Here is a 22,131-nt window from a genome sequence, read left to right as displayed (position 1 = left end):
ATTTTATAATCCACAAGCAACTATAGACCTGTGATGTGTTATTATTGTCTCACCTTGCCCTAGCTATTTCATAGCCATAATGTGAAAATTAATTTTGGTCATTATCAATTTGGCCCAAATAAGATACAATCTCTCTTTAAGAGATCCTTAATGATTTCATTAGCTATTTAAATTTTACTTGATACACAATGAATGATCAGAGTATATGAGGTGTTTTAATTTATGGAAGTGCTCCAGTAATCTACTGCTGCATGACATACCACTCCAAAAAGTCAGTGGTTTAAAATAATGACTGTTTATTATAGTTCTGGGGGTTTGCTAGAGGATTTTTTTCTGGTCATGGTTGGGTTTACTCATGCCGTGGCATTCAGAGAGTCAGCTGAGGGCTCGGCTTATCCAGGACAGCTGGGATGACTGGACCTCTCTTTCCACAAGGTCTTTGCTCCTCAAGGAGGCTCACCATGCTTCCTCACCTGCCAGAGGCAGTGTTCCAACAGGGCGAGCCCCAGCGTGAAGTGTTTGACAAACCTGTTTTTGTTGCATTTGCTGAGGTCCCATTCACCAAATCAACCACATGACCAAGTCTAGTCAGTGTGGGAGCGAGTAAACAAGGGCATGGATTCCAGGAGGTAGATTCATTGGGGCCATTAGTGTAACAGTCTACCACAGTAGAGCAATATATTTAGGAATCTGGATGAAATGGATAACTTAATAGGAAAATATATTTTACTATATCTAAGCCCAGAGGAGATTTTTAAAATCTATACAAATTACCATGAAAAATATTTTGAGAAAATTATCAACTATCCTCCCTACTCTTGCAAATCACAAGGCTGAGATGGTTTTACAAGAGAATTCTGCCAAATTCTTGATGAAAAGACATCTCTATTGTTATACAAAATGTTGCAGAACATAGAAAAAAATCTTACACATTATTTATGAAGAGAATTGCATTAATATCATAATATAAAAAAGGTAGAAGAAAAAATTACATACCAACCATATTTAACCTCTCTTTAAATATATATATACATAATATACATAGGTTAGATTTTTTGCTCTCATACGTTGCTAGTTGAATATAAATTGGCAATTTGGCACTATCTCACAGAATTAACAATGCAACCCAACAGGTCTCCTTCTGGGAATTTATCCCAGACTTTATTCGCTCATGTATGAAATGATGTATGAAATAGATTGTTCATTACAACATTATTTGTAAGACCAAAAGATTTCATCAGGAGAGGGTGTACATGATGTTACATTCCTATATTGGGCTATAGCAGCTGTGAAGATGCCCTTTGTGGATATGAATGAGCTCCATGATCTAATTCTGTTCAGAAAAAGCAAGCTGCAGTGTTTGTAGTGTGCTATCTGTGTAAAAATGCGAGAAGAAATACATGTAAATTGTCTTTATCTGTATGAATTATCTCTAAGAAGATTCACAAAAGCTATTTGTATTCTGTGCTTCTACAAAAGGGAACAGCATAGCTGGGGTATAGATACAGAGAAGACATGGGGTGCCTGTATGCATATGGAATCAAGCCACCGGTGGCACGGCCTGGGGCTGCTCCATGAAGGTCTCCTGCCGGGTCGGCAGCCTGTGGCACACATCCCTGGAGGGAGCAAGTACCACTTGGCTGCCTTTTCCTAAAGGGAGCAGGGCAAGGCTTTAGACAGCATCACATGGCAGAGAGGAAGTCATCACTCAGTGACACTGGCCTGAGAGTTTAGGAAAGAGAGGTGCCTCAAAAGGTGACTGTGATCATCCCTGATTTACTTCAATTTAGAAAAATAAAAGAAGTTCTCCTGTACCTGAGAATTATAGAGCAGTGTAAGTGCAACTCATACTGGTGACAAAATTTTTTTTTGAAATTTAAGCATGGCTAAATCTTTTAGTAATGACAAGGCAATGAAACATGGCTACATTTACAAGAAATAAAGACCTTGAAGATTAATGTGTTTGAATTAAATTGGGTACTTTTCTAGATGGAGGTAAAACTGTGTTTGACTTGTGGGTTACTAACGATACCAGTAAGTGAGAAGTGGAGATTTCAGGACTGTGGAGGTCCCAAAGTTAATCCCTTTTGGGGTCTAGGTCCACATGAAACCAATATATTTTCTAGCAAGGCTCTCTTTCTTTGGACTTCACATTGTTTTCTAAGTGGTTTGAAACAGTAGGCCTTGACTCTCAAGCCAGATGGGACAACTTGATTGTAATGCAATGGTTGGAATTCACCAGCAAGTGCTATGTTTGAAAAATGAAGGTGTGGTTGGCTTTAAGCCGCACATTTTGAAAGCATGGATGGGTGGCTCAGCTCCTGAATGCCTGCTTTCTGTTGGTGCAGGCTTGGCTCCTCCTTTGGCTGCATAGGCAAAGAAGGGCCAATGGCTGTCTCTCAAAGGCAGCGTAAGGCAGTAGGACCTGGCCCTGCTTTGCAGGTGCTCTGATGTCCTGGCAGACATCTGCCTGGCCTTCTTTTGAATGGACAAATTCTTTTGAATTTGCCTCCAGTTTCTGCCAGTAGGCAAGGAGTGCTGGGACCAGGCCCGCTTACTTCTTCACCTCTCCCTGCCCGGAGTGGTGAGAGGTACAGTCCTCTACTTCCTGTGCTGAATCTCTTCCTCTCTCTTCCCAGGTCCCGGGCAAGAGTTTGTATATAGGCCCAACTTATTTGGAGCCTAGTTCTACCTTTACTCTAGAAAATGTAATGAAATTCCATCAAACCAACACAATAACAATAAATCATTGCTAATATATGGATTTGGGGATTTCAGAAAAGTCTCAGTATAAGGTTTGCAGGACAATTAGCAGTTTCCCAGTGACAAGGATGGGAGTAGGGTGGCAGTCTAGTTAAAAGGAGTAGGTGACACAGAAGCCCCAAACAGATGGGATGTTTGAGGAACTATGCACCATTTGGAATTCCTGGAATTCAGAGTGACAGGGAAATGACAAGGGATGAAGTTGGAGAGTTGAAAAGGCCAGATTATAAGTGCATTTCCATGTTATCAACACTAACCCCACTCTTAATTGTACATGATTATTGTAGGAGCTGAACTGTGTCCCCCTAAACTAATATGTTGAAACCCTAACCCCAGTACCTCAGAGTGTAACTGTATTTGAAGTTAGGAGCTTTAAAGAGGTGACTAACTTGTAAGAAGAGGAAATTTAGACACACAAAGTGATGTCAGGGATGTGTGTGCACAGGGGAAAGCTCATATTAGGACATCAGGAGAAGGCAGTCATCTTCAAGTTGAGAGAGGCCTCAGAAGAAATCAGACCTGCCAACACTTAGACTTCCAGACTCTAGAACTGTGAGAAAATAATTTCTGTTCAAGCCACTTAGTTTATGGTATTTTATTATGGCAGCCTTAGCAAGCTAATACAGTGATGAAGAGTCATTGAAGGATTCTATGTAAGAAAGCAGTCATTTTGATGGCACTGTGGAAAAAGAATTGGAAAGCAGGGAGGCGGAGGCGGGGAGGTCAATTAGGCTACTGCATCCGTCTAGGCAAGAGATGGTAAGGACTTGACCGAGGCAGTGACAACGGGAATGGTGAAATAAGATTTGAGAGCTATTTCAAAGGTAAAAATAAATGGAGATGGAGCAAAGAAGTTGATAACAAATCTCTAGTTTGAATGTTTTGGTGAATAATATGCCATCAAGTAAAGTTAAGGAATACAGGAAGAAAATTAGGTTTTATTATAAGGACAATGAGTTCAGCTTTGATGTTTTATTGAGGTGACTGTGGAACATTTCTCAGGTCCAGTGGTAGCTGAATGTCTAAATGTGGAGGTGAGAAGATAAGTAGGGGCTAGAGATAATAATTTGTGAATAATAATAATATAATAATAGCAATAATATTAATTATGATTAACACTTACCTAGGGCTTGCTATCCACCAGGCAATGTTCTAAAAACTTTAGATATATTAACCCACACATTCTTACAATGATGCTATGGTGTAGATACTATTGCTACCTCATTTTAAACATGAGAAACAGAGGCACAGGGAAATTGATCAAGATTACTCTCAGCTAAGGAGTGGTAGAACCAGGCTATGGACCCATGAAGTCTGGTTTTAGAACATGTAACTAGATGACTTGCCTTTTCAAATAGTTAGTAGTTAAAATTATGGAAGAATATTGAGATTCCATTACCGAGGTCTCCATAAGAGTGAGAAGACCTCAGGATAAAATACCCAACCAATATGTAGGGGGTTAGCAGAAAAAGAAGATCCAAGGCAGACAGCAACCGTTTGGTCAGAATGATAGAAGGAAGACCGAGAGGAGAGGAATATGGTCAACAGTGCCATTGCCACAAAGATGTCAAGTTACAGAGGGCAAGAGAAAAGGAGATCAACCAGAGGAAAGAGGTGAAGAGAATTTTAATGATGGTGATGATGATGGTGCTGGTGACAGGAGGTCCCAGGATGCACAGAAAGACAGAGATTCAGGAGGGGTTCTTCCCCATAAAAATGAAACATATAGGTTACCTGACGTGTTCGGACATATTGAACAAAGATTTACAGTTTTCTTTGAAAGTTTGAGGATGAATTAGTAATTGATACATAGAAGACAAAGCAAATGAAAACAAATGAGGTAATAATTAATGTTAGGAAAGAAAAACAAAAATATTGTACAATAATGAGAATTTATTATAGCACGCAAGGTGACTTGGTTGTAAATATTAACATAAGCATAATAATGTAAACTTCAAATATTGATTGAACTCCAAATTGTGATACATTAAACAGATGGGGGGGGGTGGCTTTGCAGGGTGAGACATATGTAAGAGCAATTAAATCCTCATCTTTCATGGTAGGAACTCAATAGATATTACCTAAAACTTCTTTCCAAAAATCAAGAAATACTAGAATAATCTTAGAAATAGGAAGGTAAATACTAAGAGAAAAAAAAACAAACCCTTAGACTTGAAAGTAGTGGCCACTAGAAATCTGGAATTGGGGGTGAGGAGGATAAATCAGAAGACTATTGGGTTTTGTTGTTGTTGTTAAAAATCTTGTTGTACCCTCTGATTGTTTAAATTATTTACCCATATTATTAAGCATTTTATTAAGTGGTTATTTGGTGAATATTACATACAATATGAATAAAAATAACTTCCTTAAATGGGTACTTATGACTCAGAATAAAATTTCCAATTAGAGCTCACATATAGATTCAGTAAATACTTAGTCTTAACAACTTGAGTGGAAGTTAAGGTGGTGTGCTAGACCAGAAATAATTGACGCATTGTAGGCTATACTTCAATTAAAAAAGAAAAAGAAAAAACTGCACTGGATTATCTCTAAGGTTACTTTTGTTTTATTATTTTGTGTCTCTATGGCCAGATTAATTTGAGTACATTTTATTTGATTAAAACACAAAGTTCTGCACACATACACAAAAACATGGTGTGCTAGAAAATTATGATGATTTAAAATGTGGCTCTGTTAGCGACAAAAATACTGATGATGGAGATGCCTGTGAAGAGTTTGAATAAAATTGTTTAATGAATATATGAGTAATATATATGATTATAATAATCATTGTAATATATAATGTCTAAATAGTATTAGATAACATGGTATTATAAATATTTTATATGTATATGTAAATAAATTATTAAATTACTTTTTACTATGGCTTCAAGTTTTCTAAAATATTATATATTTTAGTAGGTAAAAAAAAAACTCACCATTTTTGCATCTTCTCCTTAGGAAAACAAGGAACTGAGTTAAATTTGAGGTCACTTTATATTTAGGAAAATTTGATAGTTGTTTCCTGCACTGTTCTCTAAAGCTACTAGTAATTATATGTGAATCAACTTGAGAATCTACCACTAATTAGCTTCTCTTTCTTTGTCCATCCTATACAGTCACTGAAAACATGCTCATGTGAAATGTATGTGCTGTGCTATGCTGTCATCTTAATTAATTAAAAATTAAATTTTCCATACCATTCAAAATATTCTGATAAATAATCTTAGGCTATATCCTTTAGGAAAAGCTAAAAATCATTCATTCATTCATTTGAAATTGTCTAATTCTCATTGACAGGCCCTTAAGGTTTAAAGAATGTCTATAATTTATTAACCCAGAATAAAGAGACTAAATGTGTGCTATATAATGTTATAATGGAGAATTTAAACTGTAAAATATAAAATATACACTAAATGGCTCATCTCCAGTGTTTTTAACCCCATCCAAAATTAAGCCCACCCTTTTGGCCACATCCCTGACAATGGAGTCTTTCATTCCAATTCTATGATGTTAGCTTGGGGTCTAGGAACATCCCTGAGAAGACAAAAAGGGATCACCAAGGAAACCACTATAGAAATTCCGATTATCTTTTAGGTGCTTTACAACTGAGAGCTGAAGACATCTTGCACATGGTCACTCTTGTGATAGGGATGATTCAGGGTCAGGCTGTGGCAAGATTCTGTGTGGAAAACCTTGGACTTCTAAAGGGTAAAGAAACCAAAAACCCTCCAAAACAAAAACAAAAAAAATCAAACCAAACTATGCAACTTCATAGTAAAGAATGGATTCTTCCTTCATTGTATTTATCAAGGAGATCGTTCTGCGGTAGATAACAGCAATGGAGCCAAATTGTTCATTTTCTTCAGTTATTTGTAGATACCACTAGAAAAGGTTTCAGTGTGTTTAGACAGGGAAGAGGGAGTGCACCCTTTTCACCTGTTAATCTTCCAGGAGAGCCACCTCTCTCCAATAATTTCTGAGTGAAATTTGATGTAATTGCATAGTTTCTTGTAAATAAATGCATTTTCTTATTTACTATGGTAGTGATGAAATTCGTTTTTATTTGTATCTCTTTTTAGTATTTTTTAGAATGAGGTGTGAAGTTGTAATAACAAAATTCTCTTGTTTTCCTTTCTTTGAGAGTTCATTACTGAATACTTGTAACATACAGTCATAAGTTGGGGGGGGAATGGCCCCAGAATTATCTGATTTTTAATGACCTCATTTTAACAACTAGATACAAAGAGAAGCATGATGAAGGACATCCTCTTAACCTAGTCAGATGGAAATATAAATCAAGAGGAAACATTCTATAAATGCTTATTGATATAAGCAAAGTTGTATTCTCTGCCAGCATTATTATGCTATGCAAGAAAATACTCCTAGTGATAAGAAGCAATTACTAACAGCTAACTATTGTTTTCATAGTCTTATTTTTTATGTTCTGATCTAAAGCAACATCTATATTAAAATATATATATATATATATATGGGGGAGGAAAGGGAGAGAAATTAAGATAGGCTATAAATGTTGTAAAAATCCTAACTGGTGTGATTACAGGGCATGATGGCCACTGAATAGATCCATTAATCATAATTGTAGCTGTCAGGAACCAGCTAAATGGCTGTCTCTGAGGAGGTCACCTTCCACATATGAGCTGCCCTACACCAAGTATTAGCTTGTCAAGAGGCTGAATCCTGACTCATTTGGACAAACCTTAAAAAAAAAATTTTTTTTTTTAACTTCATGAAATGAAGTAGCAAAGCTCAAAAGTAACTTAGTGTTTCTTGGCTAAACTAAAACACGTAGTATACATAGTGGTAATCACACTAGATAAGCTTTATCGTCTGTCTGTCCTGTTCCCAACCTGGGTAGTGTGCTGGCTAATCTCCGTTTGCCTCTCTGAGCCATCTTAGCCTCTTCACGGGGCTCTGGGCTGACCTCCAAGGTCTGCACCAAAAGGGATTCCTTGCCCTCTGACTTCCATTTGGACTCAGCCAATAGGAAGTCCTAGGAGGTTAGGAGAAAGAGACTATCTATTCCCCTGCTCTTGGACATTTAATTCCTTGGTGTCTTCCTTCCTGGGCCTTGTGCGCCACCCAGGACCACAGCAGGGCCAGACTAGGGTGAGGTGAGGCAAGTAAGGTCTGAGTGGACTCCAGAGCTCTCCCAGAGCTGTCTTTGTTTCCAGATAGCTGTTAAATTGTTGATCTTTGTCGGGGGAGGGAGGCTGAGGTCTTCTACCTCACCACTTTAGTGACATCTCATCTTTTATGTCATGCTTTTAAAGGCACAATGGAGTACAGATTATTTTGCTTTCAAATTAAATTAGATTAGATTTTAAACTGGCTTTCCAACTTCTTTAAATTAGACACTATACCAGTGTGAAAAGATTATATGTTGACATTCCCCGATTCATCACAACATTCCCAACTTACAGGAAATCAATAATCAAAAAAAAAAAAAAAAAAAAAAAGAAAAGAAAGAAAGAAAGAAAAAGAAAAGAAAATTTAAAATGCAGTTATCTCATTACAGCAGAATTTTTTCACAAAAATAAAAATGAAAAAGCTGCAACCAAAGTAAATCTCTGAGTGTCTCATTTGTTAGTCAAGCAAGGAAAGCGCTTTACTGCTGGTGAGTTAAATCATGTTTGATTGCAGTAGCTAAAGAAATGTTTCCGGAGAAAATAAACTTGTTTAAGACTAGTAATCGTTCATTGAGAACAGGTGATTGAAGAGTGCACCCTGAAAGCAACATCAATAGTTAATTAAAAAACAAAGTAAATGATTTCCACTGGTTTTCCTTAGCTCTTGATGAGTTGACAGATGTTACTAATACTGTTCAGTACATTATTTAAGGGGTCAATGAATTTGCAGTGACTGAAGAATCAGCCTCTATAAGTTGTCTGCATGCAACACTATAGATGAGAAAATTTTCAAAGAAGTTGAGAAAACTTTAATTTAGTACAACCTGAAGTGGAATCTGCTAAGGTGAGTTACAACTGATGGTGATAAAAATATGTGTGGAGCAGACAAGTTTAACTTGGGCAAATTTATAACACTTGTGAAAAGTTAGGTATTTGAAACCTGTGGTTAATCAATGTGCTGTTCATCAGTGGGTCATTTGCAGAAAGTGTTTCAAATAACCGTGCTTTTGAACCAGTAGTCTTCATGGTGAACTTCATCTACTCCGGTAGACTTAACAATCATCACTTCTGTGAACTTTCGTCAAAAATGGGAGCTGAATAGTTTGACTTATCCTACCACACAGCAGTTCGATGGCTTAGCAGTGGTAGAGTTTTATTGCAATTTTTGAATTTAGGCCTGAGACTGAATTTTTTTGGAATGAGAACTTCCCTTAATCACTTTTATTGACCACTGAATGGTTTTGAAACTTAGCTTTTGCTGTAGACTTGGTCGTGTTTCTCCATATAAAATTGCAAGGCAAACAGTACTTACATGTAAATGTTATGCTGTGGAAAAATCATTTTAACAACAACAAATGCTGTCTGAATCACAAGTAATGTCAAGCTGTTTAATACACTCCCTGTGCTGTCAAAGTTTTAAAAAGAAGCAAGATCTTCATTCCCACAGAAATTTGCAGGAGACATATTTTCTAAGCTCAAACTGCAGCTCCAACAGCATTTTTGGATCTCAATGCAAGTGGAAAAGAAATTTCCATATTTCAAAATCCATTTAACTTTACAGTTGAAGATCTTCCACCTAACCTTCACTTGGAAGTGATTACTCTGCAATATAATGACATGGTAATTGGCAAGTACCAAGAGAAGAATCTAATAGAATTCTGTAAATTACTTCCAAGTGATAAATATGCTCAATTAAAATCATACTCTCATAGGCTGATATTAGTTTTGGGCCATATCTATCTGTGTAAAAAGATATTTTCAACGACAAAATGCATAAAATCTCATTATCGATCAGCGTTAACAGATGAATTTTTGGAACTGATTTTGATGACAGGGAATACTAACTTTGAATCCCAGTTAAATTGAGTATTATCCTCTAACGATGAATTCCATTCTTCTCATTAGCAGACCTGTATTACAGATGATTGTACTCTATTATTATTATTACACTTTGGAGTTCACCAATAAAAATTTTGTAGAAATTTGTTTTTTTCTTTTTATTTAAGTTTGTATATAATATCCTCAATTTGGCTCCTTGGCTCACAAATCTTTGTTAAAAAAAATCCCCAAATTCCTCAATTCCCAACACCATAGTGTGGCAAAATGCTCCAAGATTAAGTTATGTAATCACATTGTAAAATAATAATGCATCTACCTTTCAGCAGCCTTATGCAAACTGGTATTTGATTTTATCTACTCAGATTTAATGTTTCTGCAACACACAACAGCCTTTTATGTGACTTTGTGAGATGCCCTGAAAAGAGCCTTTTTTTTTTTTCAGTTTTGAGATATAGTGGATCCTGTATTCTTAGGCACCAAAGCCGAAGAGTACATCCCTGGCATTTGAGCTTGTAGATCAAGTCCATGGCTGTAACCGTTTTGCGCTTGGAGTCCTCTGCATAAGTAATTGTATCCTGGATCATGTTCTTTAGAAAGACTTTGAGCACCCTGTTGATCTCCCCCTGGATTAGGCTGGAGATGCATTTAAGGCCCCCACACTGGGCCAGACACTGGATGGTCTTCCTGACCCCTGGAGCTGTCCACGGTGCTTGGCCTCTCTTTTCCTTAGGTCTTTTCCGCCCTTACTTGACTAGACATGATTGCTTTTGCAATCTAAATGTTTGTGATTTTAAGCCACTAAGTTCTGGGGTAATTTGTTACATAGCCAAAACAAACTATTGTAGGTGATCAAGGTAAATGGACGAGCTATCTCCCTTTTGCCTCTTCTCTGTACCCAAAGAAACTGATCTGTATGAACTGCATCATTGGCTTCCCTTGTTTCAGAAGATCAGAAAGACAGAAGAAAATGAGCGACGTCTAGGTATTAATTTCTGGGCTTTCTCCCTGTCCGGTCACTGTGGACTGGTTTTGTTCTTTGACCAAAGGTCCCAATTCATGTCAGGTAGTCCCTATGTACACAGGCTTCTCCATATTTGGTAACTACTCCTTCTTCTTGTCTCTTTAGGCTCAGAGGTGATTTGAGGGCCCCAATGTTCCTGAGTCTCCCTTGTGATCTCTTTATCCATGCCCACACCTTTGTTTATAGTCCCTTAGTAAACTCTCCTCCAATTTTCCTAATTTGATTGTACCATCTGTTTCCTGCTGGGCTCCTGATTGAGAGAGTAGGCCTTATCCAGGAGGTAACATCTCGGCAAAGACTTGAATGACTCAATGAATGAGTCATGATAATACGTGGGAGGAGGTGCCAAGATCCTGCAGTAGCAAGGAGGCAGGGTGATCAGAATGGAGTGAGCTGGGGTGAGTGTAGAAGGCAAGGTCAAAGATGAATAGGCTGTGTGTGTGTGTGTGTGTGTGTGTGTGTTGGGGATGGAGGTGCATGGTGCAGGCAGGCAAATCATGTATAGCTTGTTGATCTTTGTAAGGACTTTGGCTTCTACTCTAAAAGAAATGGGGAGCCACTGGAGCCACTTACTCACATCTAATTAAATCTAATAAGACTACTTTCTGTTATGCGTCGACAGTGGAGCTCTGTGACTCAGTTCTGAATTTCTCCTCCCAGTTTCATGCCTGCTGATGAATGCGTGGGCGTGTTGAGCTAGCCCAGCATGCCTGGGCCTGAGTTCAAGGCTTTGTGCCTCTCCTGATGCTGTGGGGGACATGACCTTCTCTTACAGTGCAGGATTCAGACTACAGTGTCTTTTTTTGTTAGCATATTCTTTTCAGTTCAGTTAATGATTTGGGAGTGGACACATTTTTCTTATTCTCTTTCTTTTTTTGTTGTTGTTAAAGTCAATAGGCCCTTCTATACTGACTTCAAAAAGTGTACTTATCTAAAGGGTCTGGCATAATAGAGAAGTAACTGCTTAACTACTTCAGGGGTAACAATACAAGGAGTTTAACGGAGAAATGCTGGCTGCCTGCTTACCTCTGCAAGGCGGTGTGGTTTGTCTTGAGTTTTTAAAAGGCAAAGAGTCATTTGCATGTATAATCTAAGCCAATCCAGATAATAATATACTGATTGAAAGCCCATTTTAATCCTTCAATTGAAATTTCCATCTGTGCTGGGTCTTTCAGTATTACCCTCTGCAGGTTACATGAATGAAGTTGATTTTCCTCCCACTGCCCCCATGGGGGTCCACTCTCTCAGTGCTGTTTCTCAAAAATTCTCCCCAGGCTGACTCCATGTATGTGTATCAGACATGGGTGTGCCCTACTCGATCAAACTGATCTTTCCCAGGTCTTACCTCAATCAAAATGTAACACAGAGTAGCTGTATTCCCTCAGGCCCCATTCTCTGTTTTCTGCTCAGAAGAAAATCAAGCTTCTTAGCTAATCTGATTAATGAAGCAGGAAGGAGACTACTCTTCCTGGCTAACAACACAGCTGGATTATTAGAACCAGTGCTAATCTTTGCTGTCTAACCACGATCCTGATTATTTTTTAAATTTGTTATTATTACTTCTAAACATTTCTAGCCCCGCTCATGAAATGGGCTGTTCCAATGGGTATGCAGTAGAGAGAGAACTGGACTTTGTTCCTCCGCAATCTTAATTTCCCTTGCTGTCAATGGACAATTAAACTAAATCAGTAAAACATCAAAAAAATTTAAGAACCAACATAGGACCTTAAGGTCATTAAAGTAAACAAAGCCCCCAACAACTTAACCTACTAATTATTAAAAAAGAACATTCTTAACAGAAAAAAAAATCAAAGCATAATCTCAAAAAGAACAGTTCTTTACATTGAATAAATTAATTTTTATGGAAACTTAATACATTGTATGTATGTATGTATGTATGTATGTATGTATGTATGTATGTATTTATCATTTTAGCCCTTGTCAGTGAAAACTTTGTCATAGACTGGCAGCCTCTGCCATACTTTCTGGTTCTAAAATTCTATACCTCTAGTCTTGTCCAAATAAATCTGACGACTGACTTGGCCTCCAGGATGAGCTGGCTCCTTGAGGCTCTGGATTGTGTATTTCATTTTGCTGTCTCTCCTGTCTAGCATAGGGCCTGATATAGCAATAGGTTAAATAAATTAAAAGGTCAAATAATCCTCACTGAAATACAGTCATGTATGGAAGGAGTATATCCCAGAAGTAGAGTGAGTATATCCCAGAAGAGGGTGAGCCCTTGTGCTTCTGGCCTAGCCCAAGATCTGCAGCAAGTTGTCAAGTCAGTTTTAGGCTCTTGGTTTAACAGCCTAAGTTCTTCCATCCTGCACAAAAACAGAATCAAGGGGAAGTGTCAAAAGTGGAAAATCTCAGACTCACCATCATTCTTTAAATGTGTGTTTCCCTATTTACTCCTAAAACCAGACTTTCTATAACAGAGGCAGTCCTGTATTTATTGAGAGCCAGGGTGCCTAGATTCAAATTTTGGCTTTGCCACTAGCTAGGTACTTGATCATGCTGCTTTACTCCTGTGTCTGTTACCTTATTTAAAAAATGTGGTAATAACTGTACCTGCTTCATAAAGTTGGATTAAATGAGTTGATATACATTGAAAGGTGCTGTTCACACAGTTTAATGTTCAATTACAGTTTTGAGAAATGTATCTCAAGAAATATGGGAATAGAAGAATTTTTAAAAAGAATTAAAATGGTCCTAAAGAGGTGCTGATGTATTTGAAATTATTAAGACTGAAGGAGAATATCATCGAAGTCCATAAAATCAAGAAGGCAGTTATAAACCCTATAACAGTCCTTTTTCTCAAAGGATAACAGATTGAATATACAAATAGGTTCAAAATTAATTTAGGTAAATTCTTACAGAATGAATGTATAATAGATTATTGAGAGAACTCAAGATGGTCTGCAGTATATAATTACTTTTCTAAAGTGGAGTGTAGGACCCAAATCCTTCTTACAAATGAGAAGTGGAACTTCTTGTTAGTACGTTACAAAAAAACTTTGGAAATATAGAAAAATACGAATGCCAAGGCTCTACAGCAGAGCTATTAAATCAGAATCTGTAGAAACTGGGCCCAGGCACTAGTATCTTTTAAAAAAGCTCCCCAAATGCTTATAAAGGTTCACTAGATTTTAGAAACTGCCGGCTAAGCCAGGTTCTCTAAGAGCAACTTGTCTTAACTGTTTCGTCTTATATATTAATTTCCGTTTCTGTTACCCACAATCAGAATTTCATTCCTTCATAATCTCATTTTTTCCTGCTGCCTCTTTTAGCTTTTGTTCCATTGTGCCAGGTGTCTTACAGCCTTCCCATGAAAATGCATGTTCATACACGGGTGGACACTCAAGTATTAGACAAAAATAACAACAATAATGGTAACAATTACGTGGGCCAGGTCTTCCCAGATTAAATCGGCAGAAATGCCTGGGCTAGAACAACCTGTATGACTATCCAACAAGTGGACATGCCCGTGTAGCATCAAGAGCTGCAGTGTTCTGTGTTGGCCAGGTGAAGTATGGACCCCAAAGAGCAGCTACAAGAACAAAGAGGCAAGTCTGCGGTCTGTATTAAATTTTCTGAATCCTAATGTTATCCTATTATAATACGTAATGTACTTTTTTTTTCCAGGAAACAAAATCTCCAAATACCAAGAAGCTGCTTTGCATTACCAAAAGCTGCACAGGGACACGATGTAGTAGCATCTCCAGGCAGATTCCTTTAATTGCCTTCCCTTGGGCTAACTCCCGACTGCGGCGCGGCCCTACAACCAGCACTTTGCGCCTGTGGCCCTTCTTGCCCCGTCGGCTGCAGAGGAGCTCAGCCGCCCACGCAGCCTTCCAGCCGCAGTGCGCGGCCTTGGCCTTGGAAGCGCGTGCGCGCGAACGAGGAAGGGCGGGCCGAAGTTGGAGGAGGCGGGGCAAGCCCTTGCAGTCTGCAGTCCATTGGCTGTCTCTCTGTAGTCCCCGCCCCCGGGCGTTCGAGACGGCGGGGCGGGCCACGTCAGGCAGCCGGCGCGGGGCTGAGCTTGTGGCAGAAGGGAGGTAAGCTTTGTGGGTGGCAGGCGGCGGGCTGCGGGCCGCTGCCCCCTGCACAGAGGCCGCCGGATTGTACCCGCCTGTGGCCTGACTCAGCTTGCGTGGAGGAGGGCTGAGGCCCTGTGGGCCTAGAGCTTTGATGGGAGATGGGGCAGTGGCGCATGTGGTGACAGGGCCGCGTCGCGGTGTGGGGCGTCCAGGAAAGGGACAGGTCTCGCCGTTTGCGCTCGTCCTGTCCTGGATGCGTTCTGAACTCCGGAAGGAACTAGGCCTTCTGCGTTAGAGAGCTCCCGGAGGCCTGGGTGGGGCCGGCTTTGGTGCCTGAGGTGGGGCTCAGTGGGATTCTGACTCGGAAACAGGTCGGCGTGATCCTTGCATACCTTCCTGCAGCAGGTTGCAGGCATCCCACTCTCCCCTGACCAATTCCCTAGTCGAAGGCAGCACAGGGGATTCCAGCCGTGTCCTGGGGTGACTGTCTTCTCCTAATTCCCAGTGACTCGCTCATATCCTGTCCACTTACTAGGAAAGGCTTTTTGGGGTGAACAGGGCCTGTTTCCAGACCTCAGTTCTCTGGCTCTGTCCTCACTTGTAGGAATTACCTGAAGAAATAGTCTCTCTCTCCCTCCCTCCCTCCCTCCCTCCCTCCCTCTCCCCCTCTCCCCCCTCCCTCCCTCCCTCTCCCCTCTCTCCCCTCTCTCTCTCTCTCTCTCTGTAAATCTGTGTATCACATACATGTATGAATGTATGTTGTGAAATGTCTGTAACAGCTTTGCAGAGACTTGCAGAGACTTGCAGTTGCGTTGCCCCTAATCTCCATGAGTTTTGATTTCTGCTATGGCATTCTCATCCCTCAGTTTAGTTTCTGAATTTTGAGCTTCCAAAATCAATGAAGTCATGCTATAAAGTAACATGCAACCAGTCATTCATCTGTTCAACACACTTTTTTGATGCGCTTCTTGATAGTCAGGGTCTTATGCCATAAACTGAAATGGGCATTCCCTGCCTTTTCTTCCTGTTTATCTGCTAGTTTTATTGTCTAGATTTGATGGTTCAATTTCAGGTTCTAGAGTGAGGTACAGAAGCTTATGATCCTGTATCATAAATGAGAGCTCTTCTGGGACTTCATTCAGTTTTCCTTACTTTTATCTGTGGTAAGCCTCAGACAAAATTAAGCCTGAGGCATAATTTTGCTAAGTATCACTAAAGACTCTAGGTCTCAGGTACCTATCTGGAAAGTGAGGGGATAGAGTTAGAAGTATTCAGTACTTTTGAGATGTTCGAGGACAGCATGGGCAAATGGCTTGTTTACTGAAATATGTTAACATTTGAAGTGACCATTTTAAAAACCCTGGGTATATTTTAAGATGATATGTTTTACTCTTCCTGAATCTGTCCATATTCACTTTTTGACTAGCAAGAAAGTGCATGTTTACAGTTTTGATTCACATCCAATTCCTGCACCCAAATCACTATGACTCATCTAAAATTTGAAGTGTAATAATCAGGAGCTTTTTAATGTTACACTTAAAGGTAAGATGTAAAAACATTGGATAAGAATGCAATTTTCAAAGCATTTTGACTTGATTTAGTAGATTAGTAATAACCAAAACCTGTGCCTTGCTTATTTGCTAATGGTTAATGGTAGGTAGTTGTCATCACCTGGCTAATGTCTTTCAATATCATGTCTATGTTAACATTTGTTTTGTAAACCGTAGAATTTACTGGATTTTAATTGATTGCTGCCTCCAGTTGAGAATTGATGACCAAAATTTAATCATTTGAGAATAAAAATGCCCATAGAGATGTAACAGTAGTTTTTCATTTGTTGATTGATTGATGGTACTTATTAAGTAAATCATTTGGCCTTCCTGCAGGTGTGAAATTTCTAGACTAGTTCTTCTGAAGACATAATATTCATAGCCTTGTGATACTTTTTGAATATTATTCACAAACCATTAGGTGAATTAAATTGTTTATATCACTACTAGGGGTTTGGAAAACTTAAGAAAGTAGAACTTTTCAAAATTTCATGTTTGTTAGATCTTTTTAGTTCTAGAAATGGAGCAGATCAAGATGGGAAGACTGAGGAAAAATGCAAGAGCTGAGGCATAAAATCTAAGGGGAGTCTTCTAGTTTAAAATTTGGGGAGAAAAATACAATGAAAAATACAATTATAACTATATTTGGAAGAAATGTAAGGAAATAATAGTGTCAGGATTATTAATGGGTCTTTAGCAAAACTTGATGTTAATATTCCTTGGTTTATAACAATGAGCTTCGTTTATCTCCGAGGAGAAACTGAGGGTGATAGTTTAAACTTTGATCAAGTGGGCAATAGATGTTTCTTTAGGAGGTGTGAAATCTGTTAAGTATTGTATATTTTTTAAAAAGTACTAGAGACCTAGAGATGAGTAATATAATGAAATATGGTACAATTATATAAATATAATATAAATCTGTGATTAACAATTAGTGGTAAATTGGATAGAGGTTGTATGTACTATTTCGACATATAGGAAATGAATTTGCTAAGCTAATAGGACAAGGGATGTATGTCAGTTTTCTCCCATTTAAATTATTTGAAACACATTTTTCAAGCTATGTGGAAGATCCCATCTATTTTCAAACAATAGATTGAATATTTTTGTTTTTATATATTGGGTCTGCAAAGTACTTCTGGCCTCATATTTTTTCATCTATTCCAGTCCGCATTGGAAGTAATAAAATTGCGTTTATCATTTTTACATTTTGTTAATTTATATTGGCTTTCATTCAGTTAGCTTGAGTTAGCTTTAGTTTTATGTATTTTGAATGCATTTTAAAAGCTGTGACATTAAATACTGTATAATTTTCCATTATTTATGAAGGGAAAACATTTCTTTAGGCCCAAGGAAGTTGAGAATGCAAACTGCTTAGATAGTTTGTTATTATTTATTTAAAGACTTATGATTTCACTCTCTGGAGAACAATGATGCATTCCCCTCAAGCTTCTAAACTGAAGATTTCAATTCTTTCTGGTGTATTAGAACATATCCTCTGATCTCTTTTTGGTCAGATAAGTGACTGCTTGCTAATTTGGCTGATAAGCATGTTGAACAAATGTTATAATTGTGAATGTTGAACTTTATAGTTTTCTTGTGAGGTTTTCTGGCTGGCAGAATGTACCTTTCTCTCCTCTCTTGACAAACCTTTTTCTTTGGCCTTGCTCCTTTTAGAATTTACTTTCAGTGTTACTCTGACAATCATTGAACAGGTTGGTTTATGTGATCAAACCTTAAGTTTTTAGCATGTGTGATTAGGATGAAACGTGGAGGGAGTGGAGGAAACTTCTTATTAAAGTTATTTTGAATTGTTGAAACATTTAAGTAAGTGGAATTTTTTAAAGAGTCCTAAATGTTGCAGATACTGTATTCATTATTTAATTTTTCATTCAGCAAAGGTAGAACATCTACTGTGGTCCCAAGGCCCTAACTTTTCTTTAAGGAATTTATAGTATTGCTTGGAAGCCATAGATGAGGCCAAAATATGATGGGATAAATATTACAATTAGATGTATGCATCAAGTACTGTGAAGGACAGAGGAAAACTATGTTAGTGTGAGATTTTAGAAGATTCAGAGAAGGCTTTCTGGAAGAATTTTCATCTGAACTGAATTTTGAAAGCAAGTAAGAATTAGTTTGTGAGGATACTGGACAGGCTTTGGAGGCACAAGAAGGAAGTAAGGCCAAATGGACAGGTTCGGGACAAAACATAGACTCTTAATGTATTAAGGATAGAAAAGAGAGATGAGGTTTAATAAATAAACAAAGGCCAAATAATAGAAGACCCTCTTCCCTACCACGTGAAAGATTTAGAATATCATCTTTGAGGCTGTGGTGGTCCAAGGGGGAAGCGATTTTAAGTGGAGGAAAGTTAAGATTAGTTATATGTGGCAATGTGTGGAATGAATTGTAGTGGAGCAAGGCTAGTTGTGCAGGTGAGATAGAACTCCAAAGTATGCAGTGGGGCTCGAGAGAATAGGATGGATTCAGAATACACTGAGAGGATGAAGTTGGTGCCTAGTTTGATATCTGGGATGAGGAAAAGGTGGAGTCAAGGATGCCTCCTAGGTTTGTGACTTTCTATGATGAGAATCGCATGAGGATTATCAGGTGTATAGGAGAATAAAGCTGGTTTCTTGATCATGCCTTTAGGTCATACAGTTGGTGCTGTTCAGTGGGCAGTTGGCTGCATTGGTCTGGGGATAAGGAATGGGAGTCTAGGCTATCTAGAGATTAAAATGTTATCAGCATATAAGTGATAGTTAAAACAGTATTAAGAATGGATGTGATACCTGAGAGAGAGTGTCTGTGGAATAAGAAAATTTAAATCAGAAGAGAAACTCAGGGAAGCACTGCCATAGAAGGAAGATGATCCAATGAAAAAGACTGAGAAGGAACAGCCTAATGACAGTGGGGCTCTAGAAGGCAAGGAGGGGGAGAATTTGAGAAGGAGAGAATGGTCAGCTGTCAGATGCCATCGTGAATGGAAGTGAGAGCTGACTGGAGATTTGGGGAAGGTTTACCAGTCAGGCAAGGAGCATTCATTGTAATAATACTAGTTCATATAATTGTATGACTTTCTGTAACAAAATTCAGTAGAACTAGAGACTCAGTATTTAGACTTTGTTTCGTACCAAATGGTAGGAATGCAGGAGACTTCTAAGTGTTGACAAGATGGTGGTCGAAGTGATGGAAGGTGAGGTTTAGACTGGATAGAGGTGGGGACCAGGCCAGGAGAAGGCTGAAAGATTGAGAGAAAATAATTGGTTCAAGGAATTAGAAGCCTGGGTATACAAGGGTAGGTGGGTACAAGGGAGATAGCTGATAGGATAGAAGTACTCTGGAGTCAACGTGGAATATTGCAGTTTTAGATGTTAGGGTGCTGACGGAGTGTAGGGTTTGGCCATGGATGTAGATGGCTGGAATGGAGGTGATAGGAAGGTGTTCAAGAACAATGATGTGGTGTGTGGGATGAATCATCCACCTAGACACTGACGTGAGAGGGTTGTGTACCCAGCATGGAGAGAGAGGCTGTGAGGTATAGCCTATCTTGTATGCTTTCTGAGGTTTTAGATTGCCTGTGTTGGTGACCAACATATAAGAGAAATGAAGATAATTGGATGCATGTCCTCAAAGGTCTGGGGGTAAATGGTATGGAAATATTCCTCTAGGCCTTGAAGCTTAGGAAGATGAAGCTTCACAGAAGTGGCCAGCTAAGAAGAAAAGTCCAGTTTCCATAGGCCGAGGAGGTAGGGGAAGCATCTAATAAGAAAGCTCGCTGACCACGGTGTCAGAGTCCAAAAGGTTGAGGCTATTTAGTGTCTAGTGAAGAGGAAGGCAGCTTAGAAAGGAGTTAGACTCTGCAAGGGTGACAGTTTTTTTTTGGAAGCATATGGCTGGCTTTGAAGTTACAAATAGTAGTTGGGATTTAAGTTTTGATGAAGCTCCCTGTTACCAACTTTACCCATCAAATCATTCTAATTTCTGCAGTAGGACAGCAGGTATAGTACTAGTTCCAGTTTTACAAATAACATATGTCTCCAGTGAGTATTTGTTACTTGTCAGAGAAAGGAGACGCTTTTTGCACCCCTTTTTTGACCTTTGGGCTTCCAAAATATTTTGGCAAATACAGTTGACCCTTGGACAACATGGGTGTGAACTGAGCGGGTCCCCTTACACTTGTATTTTTTTTTTTTTTTCAGTAAGTGTGTGCTACAGTACTGCATGATCCATGGTTGGTTGGGTGCATGGACAAGGAACCGTGGGTAGGTAGGGATGACTGTAAAGTCACGTGCGAGTTTTCCACTGCACGGAGAGTCAGCGCCCCGACCCCCCCCCCCCCCGCCTTGTCAGAGCCATCTACACTTTTCATCACCTGTGACAACTCTCCTCTACTAGGATGCCTGGAAGGTTATGCTGAACATTTTAAGGTTGATTCTGTGGTCTTGGAGGTGTGAAAAATGCCTTGATGCTAATGACAGTTGCCATGGGTGTGGGAGGTGGGCGCACCTGCATTTACCTCTGATTTCCCTCCTGTTATTTTAGGAGCTATTTTATAGTCTGGTGGAATAATCTCTGTGTTTCTAAGTGTAATTCCTCACTCACGCGTAAGATCCCATTCCTTTCACCTCCTCCGAGATTTGGCTCCCACATATCTCTCTCCTGCAAGATCACAGTTTCTCTCATTACTGGGTTATTCCCTTCAGCATATAAACATGTCATTACTTCTCCTATCTTAAAATAATTAGTCTTTCTTTGCCCCATTTCCTCCTTATGCCGCCACATAATTTCCCCTTTATGGCAAAGCTTATACTTACATGGCCAATTACTTTCCCCCCTTTCTTAAACTCCCTTTCATTAGGCTTTCTCCCTTCTTATTCAAAAGAAAAAAAAATTGCTTCCCTCAAAGTCACTAGTGACTTTCATTTTGAAAATTCCAGAGTTCTGTTTTTAATCCTCATCTGTTACTGTACCTATTGTTACCCCCCCCAACTTTACTGAGCTATGATTGATGCATAACAGTGTGTAAGTTTAAGGTGCAACATATTGATTTAATACTTTGAGAAAATGCAATATGATTTCTGTCATACGATTAGCCACCACGTCTATCCTCTCACAAAGTTACCATTTCTTATCAGCATTTTTGGAAACAGTTGATCACTCTCAGCTTCTTGAAACACTTTCTTCCCTCATTATCAAAGATGCTACAATTCCTAGTTTTCCTCCCACCCAACTGCTCCTCTTCAACTCCTTTCCTAGTTCTTTCTTATCTTTCTGACCTCTTAACATTGGCATGCTCCTTGGCTCAGTCCTCATAGTCCCTAAATTGTATAATTCAGTTTTAAAATACTAGCTTTAAATACTAATAATACCATATTGGCCCCCAAATTTATATATATATATTTTTGCCTAGACCTTTTCCTTTGAACTCCAGACTCTGTATATCCAGATGCCTACTTATTTCTATTTGGGTGACTAACAGAAATCTCAAATTCAATTCCTGATTTTTTTTTTCCCTATCCCTGCTTCACCTATGATCTTCCCTATCTCAGTTAATGGAAATTTATCTTTTCCGTGACTCAGGCCAAACACTTGGGTGTCATCCTTGAATCCTCTCTTTATCTTTCACAATTCACACATAAACTAGTAAGAAAGTCTGTTGGCTGTACCTTCAAAATCTATCTAGAATCTGAATACTTCTCACTACCCACTGCTCTCACCCTAGCCTAAGCCTCCATTGTCTATGTTCTTGATGTTATAACAGC

General features: G+C 38.9%; 1 protein-coding gene and 1 long non-coding RNA gene across 2 annotated transcripts in view; one reads left to right on the top strand and one right to left on the bottom strand.

The window, feature by feature from the left end:
• Positions 1-18: 18 nt before the first annotated feature.
• Positions 19-19,555, bottom strand: LOC116663081. Its single transcript, XR_004319129.1, has 3 exons — positions 19,469-19,555; positions 16,296-16,305; positions 19-28 (listed from the first exon to the last, which is right to left on the bottom strand). It is a non-coding gene; the product is annotated as an uncharacterized LOC116663081 (long non-coding RNA).
• FOCAD (focadhesin) overlaps positions 14,756-22,131 on the top strand; it is a 237,411-nt gene continuing 230,035 nt past the window's right edge. The window contains 1 exon segment of the mRNA XM_006180373.3: positions 14,756-14,831. The gene's annotated coding sequence lies outside the window, so the exon portion shown is untranslated.

Source organism: Camelus ferus, chromosome 4, assembly GCF_009834535.1.
Source record: "Camelus ferus isolate YT-003-E chromosome 4, BCGSAC_Cfer_1.0, whole genome shotgun sequence".
NCBI classification, from domain to species: Eukaryota; Metazoa; Chordata; class Mammalia; order Artiodactyla; family Camelidae; genus Camelus; species Camelus ferus.
This window is presented reverse-complemented; position numbering and strand designations above follow the sequence as displayed.